Source organism: Impatiens glandulifera, chromosome 4, assembly GCF_907164915.1.
Source record: "Impatiens glandulifera chromosome 4, dImpGla2.1, whole genome shotgun sequence".
Lineage (NCBI taxonomy): Eukaryota > Viridiplantae > Streptophyta > Magnoliopsida > Ericales > Balsaminaceae > Impatiens > Impatiens glandulifera.
In genome coordinates this window covers 59348329-59355204 of record NC_061865.1, presented here as the reverse complement: position 1 = coordinate 59355204, position 6876 = coordinate 59348329, and positions in this window count along the sequence as shown.

The window sequence follows — 6876 nt, the reverse complement described above, 5'->3', positions numbered from 1 at the left end:
ATTTTTTAGGCCAGCAGTCCCCGTAATAAGTATAACCCAATGGTGATATTTGTTAATAAACTATCATTGAGGGTGTAAATGTAGAACAATTTTGAATGCATTAAAAATGAAATAGCACACTTTTTCAAATTTTTTCTGGCCGTGAATTATATTACTTATCGGGAACACTAACGAGAAGAATCTCGAAAACTAAATAATAGCTTCTCATCAAACTTGATTCTCGCGAGATTGACATCAATTACCTCTACAAATCGAGAATACTAAAGGAGTAATAAGATTCTAAAATTAAATGCAAGAAAAAAGGAATTAAGATATGAATATAAAAAAAGAAAAGACAAACTCTCAAATATAATGATCTCAGTTTTATTCCAATACAGTGAGTGATACACATATACAACTACTGCCAATTATTTATCTTATAAAATAATTTGTTATCACTGCTCAAATAAAAACCATCTTCGTTAACAACCCAGTAACATTCGGGACCACAATAATAATTAAATATTTCTGTATTGAACACATCGCATTTTTTGTTTTTTCCATTTGAATAAAAATGACAATAAAAGAGTGTAGTCCCCCAAATGTTAATTTTGAAACTCCAATGGAATTCCATGCCTCGACGTAATATGTGGTAACCGATATCATCGTCGCGTGAATGGCATCTTACTTTAAGTGGTGTTGGAGTATTTGTCACGTTGCTAATAATATGTACCCTAATGCCAAAAATAGAATGAGTTTGTAAAATAAGGCCGATCAAAATAAATTGAAAAAGTAAACGTTCATACATGATGATGATTAAATAACCCGTTTATATATGAAAACAACAGTAAAGAATATTACTTAGAAATTCACTTTCACCGATAAGCTTAATATATTCGTATAAATACATATTCGACCCTTCACTAAAAATTACTATAATATTATTTAAATCCAATACATTAGAACATTATTTAAGTATTTCATTATTTTAATACTTTAATTAACATATTAATCATTCATTTTAGTCTTCTAATTTTATATTAACATAATATTATTTAAATACAAACAATTATGACATTATTTAAATTATTTAATATTATTCAACTATATATTGTAATACTTTAAGTGACACATTAATTCTCTCAATCTTACAATTTTATATTATTGTAATATTATTTAAGATTATATTATAATAGTTTAGATAACATTATTAATCATTTCAATCTTATAATTTTATATTCATGTAATATTATTTAAATATAATTCATTATGATATTATTAAGATTATTTCCCTATTGTAATATTTTAGGTAATATATTAATCCCTTCAATTTTATAATTTTATATTGATATAATATTATTTAAATTCAATTTAGTGACAATTGATCTTATCTCAATACAGAGAAAATTTAATATTCATTTAAAATTTTGAATTATCCAAATTAGTTGTATCTTTAAATAAATAATATCATTGGAAGGTGATATTTTGTATTCATCACTATCCTTTTAAAAATTATTAAAGTTAAAGAAAATGATTTTATTTGTATTTAATATAAAAATTATTATTATAAAATATATCAAACCTTTTTTTTTATAAAAGTTGAACTAAAATATAAAAACTGTTATAAAAAAGGTTTTTTTTTACAAAATGTATATATTAGATTACTTCTATCTTTTAAAAACTATTATTTTATCACCATCAATATTGTTATAATTATAATCATTTATTTTTGAATTGTCAAAATAAAAATTGAAAATAATTTTGTTTATAATTATTATGAAAGATTTAATTTAATTAGATGAAATATTTTCAATAACAAATTGATAAAAAAAAAGTTCTTTTTTGATAGATAAAAAAATTATAAACATCAAAGGATAATGATTAAAATACTAATTTAGATTAAAATTCATAAAACCTTTAATCTTTATAATGTTTACAAATTTATAATTTATTTTACTATTTTGTTACAAGACTATATACTTGGCACAATTTCTTCTCCAACATTTATTTGTATATTCATTTTTCACAGAATTTTTTAAATTTTAAATTAATAATTTTCTAAAAAATATATGAATATTAATAAGAACAAATGTTTTCTCTAATTATTTTAACGTTTATTTTACTAATTAATATATATATATATATATGGACTAGTTAAAATAGTCGATACCAAAATGTCACGAATTCGATTTTAATTCTAACGGTATAAATTTTAAAAATTATGAGGTTCTTAGCAATAAAAATTTGAACACCTATTTATAATATTAAAATAATTATTTTTATTTATTTTTTAAATAAATAAATCAAAATAATTAACCACATGGTCAAAAACCTAATTAAACAATTAATTAGATTAATTATTGTGATAACTAAAAGCTAATTAAATAATGAAAATGGCGAAAACAAAAAATAAAATTATTTTGAATAAATGTTATATTCATTTTATCTCAAAATAATTTTAGAAAAAAATAAAGGGATTAGAATAAATAATTTAGGGTGAAATGAGGTACATATTTCATCCCCAAAATTATTTATTTAACCCTGAAATATAAACAAATAAATAAATAAAAAATTGACAAAATATTTGTCATATTTATTTTAATATTTTGTGTATTTAAAAAGATTAAAATTAAAACTAAAAGAGTTAAAGAAAAATCTATTTCAAACAAACCTTTAAAGTTTTAAAATAAAAAATAAAATCAGTAATCGGGTATAGCAGAAATCTGGAGATAAATCTACAGCCGCAACTGCGCCAATTGGATCAACGCTGAATTTTCATACAACGCTCCAGGCGCGTCCACGTAGCCCGATGCAGTTAGAGACGCGCGCACCCGAGATGCAAAGGTTCAATTAAAGTGGACGTTAGCTTCGTCCATCCAAACGCAACGGAATGCCCCAAACTTGACGGAACGCCAACGGTGCGTCCCGCGTTCGCCAGACAGCCTCAAAACGGCGTCGTTTTGATCAGCACCGTCTCCTTCGTCGCGATTGTCGGAGATAAGCATGCAGTCCCATCTTTGAATTTTCAAAGATGGAACTTTCTCCACATTCAACCAATTAATTGGTTAATTCAAAAGGTGAAATGATCACCTTATCACGTTGATCATTTCCCCTACTTCAAAAGGGATGATTCATCCTTATTCTAGGAAGTGGAATAAAGAACAATCAAAACGTCATTTATGGCTTTTGGCTAATTCAATCCACTTAAAACCTCAATCGACTCAAAAAGGCTATAAATAGCCTCCCTCAACACTTCCGAAGACAAGAGATAACATTTCAAACCTGAATCAAATAATTTCGAAAATCCGCCATTATAGCTCAAAACTTTTGATTTTTCAAAAATTTCGTATAAGACTCTAAAGCTTGGATCCAAACATCTCAAAAGTTTCCCCAAGGTCTAAAGAGTGTTCTCCAATTCTTGGTAAGCTTCCAATCATCATTTAATTCATATTTCTAGTTTGAAATATAAATTTTTATATTTCAGTTTTCATAAGTTTGTATGTTTCTGGTTCTTGAATTTGATGATTTAAAATCAATCTTATGATCATTTATGAGCTTTCTGTGAAAGGTAAAACCGATTAATCGGTCTTAAAAAGAAAAAGCAAATTTTGAATTAAAAAAACGAGTTTGATGTTCTTGGGCTAACATTTGAATATCACAACTCAGAAAGCTTCCCAACATGATTGTAATGATGTTGGGAAACTATTTGGATCAAAATTTTCAAAATAATTTACAAAAATTAGTTCTTAAATTGATCAAACGAACAGTTAGTGTTCTTGTTTTGGTACTCATCAAGTATATGGAGTATAAGGAAGATATTGGATAGCTCTTTATACTTCAAAACAACCTTAAAACTAAATACCTGATTTTTGGCTACAAATTGTTATGAACAAATTGATCATCAACTAGTTCGATTGATACCTTGAGTTGATGTTCTAAATGTTCTTGAAAACTTTGTAAAGCTACCCAAGCCATTGGATTGAGAATCCAAGATTCCATCAAAATTGTAAAACCTGCAATTTTGATGTTCTTAAGGACCGGTAGGTCCGACTAATGACTGAGAGATCCGACCGAGAAACTTAACCTTGGACCGATAGGTCCGACTGAGGCTTGTTAGTCAGGACAGACATGTCCGACTAATGTTCTTCATCGAGGATCGAGATATCCGACCGATGTTCTTTAGCGAGGAGAGAGAGGTTAGACTTAGGATCGAGGACTCCTAAACCTAGGACCAATGGATTTGACCTAGAACCGAGAGGTTAGATCGATGTCAAACCTAGGACTGAGGAATCTCGACTCTAACCGAGAATTCCAAACCTAGGACCGGTGAACTTAGCCCAAGGCTTACCCAAGATCGATGCTTTTTACACCCCGACCAATAATCTTAGTCAAGGACCGAAAGTCCTTAACACCTCGACCGAGGCTTCTTAGCCTAGACCAATGGGTCCGACTGAGTGTCCTTGTCCGGGACCCTAACCAATGAAAACGAACCCAAGGTCTAGGACACCGGTCCTAAGGCCTGTTTAGTTTCCATTTTCATAATCCAAAATTATTTTTTAAATTTTTGAACCTCAAACAATTTTCTAAAAATCCCAAAAATTAGAAAATGCTTTCAAAATAGTTTTGAGATATTTCCACAAAAAATATTTTGACAAATGCATGTTTGGGATTTATGTTTAAACTCTAATTCCTTTAAAAATTGATGTTCTTCAGGTATTTTCCTCCCTAGTCAACGTCATCAGCAACAGAGATCGACATTTAAATATTGTTGTTACAATAATTAAATAATGCTAAAATCTATGCATGTTTAGGACCGGAAGAATAATTGGTTAAAATAAAACATTATACAACCGATTTTCAAAAACCAAATTTATAAGTAGATACCGTTTTTTAAACGAGTACGGAGGATGAAGCGCGAAAGTCCTTTTTCGAGTATTACCAAACAAAAACTAAAATAAATTATGGTCAATCCGTTTTTATATGTATGTCATTTTTATTGATTTTTAAAAATCAATCGGTAACTTTGTTTCCAAATAAATAATCTTTTAAATTAATTATATTTAATTAATTTAAACAACGAATTTTTAAAAATAAAATTATAATTTGATTATCGTAAATCCCCGAATTATTTAAAATTAAACCTTAAATTAATCAATTTTAAAATTTTTCAAGAATCATTTAAAAATATTTTAAAATAATGTTTTATTTTAGAAAAAAAATTCCTGATACGACAATCGATTTTAAAATTTCTCGAATCTCGAAAACCTAACCAGGTTTTTTTTATTGATTTATATATTTGTTTGTTGTGAGAGCATGAAATGCTTTTAGTTTAAATAAATCATTTTATTTTTTAAATAACTAGAGCTACATTGATGTTTGGACTTTAAGAATTACAATTTATAAATTAAAATATTAAAATGTTATTATTTTGTTTTTTTAATTAAATTTGTAACTATAAAAATATATATTATAAAAATTCAAAAAAATAAAAACACAAATAACTTAATTTTAATCAAACAAATATTACCAAGAAAAAAAACTATCCCTTAAGCTATTTTTTCATTAAACAAATATTCAACAAAATATAAAAATCTTGATTTTTTTATAGAGCTTGCATTTAACATGTGGAAATAAAACAATGATTTGTAGACTACCAACAACTATCTTAGCTTAGTTGTTAGAAGAAAACATGCATTTAATTAATTAGCATAAGTGTAGAATCATATATATATATATATATATATATATATATATATATATATATATATATATATATATATATATATATATATATATATATATATGATTTTATTGCCTTTCTGAATTTTATATTTGATTAAATTGTTAAGCTATGTCTCTTCTAAATAGAATCAAATCATAATCAGTCTCTCATGATCTTTCTCTTTTTCCTCTTCTAATCATGTGATTGTGATCTTATAAACAACTCACTTAAATCTAAAATAAATTATACCATTAAACAAATGAAGATCGACATCATGAAGTTTTGTAACTTAATATATATTTGTATGAACTAAATGATTTGTTGGAAAAAATATCTCATAATTTTGGTCAAACCAACTGTAAAATCTAAGCAAATCGATTTATTCAAAAAAATTAAAATTGATGGTGGGATTTTGACCAACCATATATATATATGCCAGAGAAGATTTGGAGTTTGATGATTTAGTGGGTGATGTTAGTATGGGAGATTTTGATCGGGATCTTGGATAAGGTTATTGTTGGATACTTAATATATATTTATAAATTAGGACAATTTATATATAAAATTATTTTTAAAAAATTGAAAAAAGTATACATTATAGTATGCGGTTCCACCAAGTCTACTCTAGGGTTTGTAATATAAAATTTCAAATTAAAATTCTTTGCCTTGATTTGTGGGACATATAATGGGCTTGGTATAGACAATTGTGCTACCCTAACCCCAATTAAAAATAAAAATAAAATTAAAAATAAATAAAATTAAAAATAAAAATTATTACTCTAAGTTTAGTTTTAAAAATTGATAAAAGAATATATTTAATAAGATTTTAACTCATAATAAAAAAAAAATATTTTGTATCTTAAACTATTAGGATACAACATTTTAGGTATAAAAAACAATAATTTTTAACTAAATATTTTATAAGTTTAGTAAATAGGTTGTCCTGGAGGAGAGTGTCTGTCTTAGCTCAAGGGCTTGTCGGGCTTACCCAAGTGTCGGTCCTGCCCGAGATCAAGGGTGTTAAAATCTCGAATTGACTATTAAATTATTACGATTTCAGATAAGGTTAACAAGTTTGATTTTTAAATAAATCCATACAATTTTAAATTTACGATAATAAAATTTTACTTATACTATTTTACATTAAAAATAATAATTTATAAATAATTTCAATT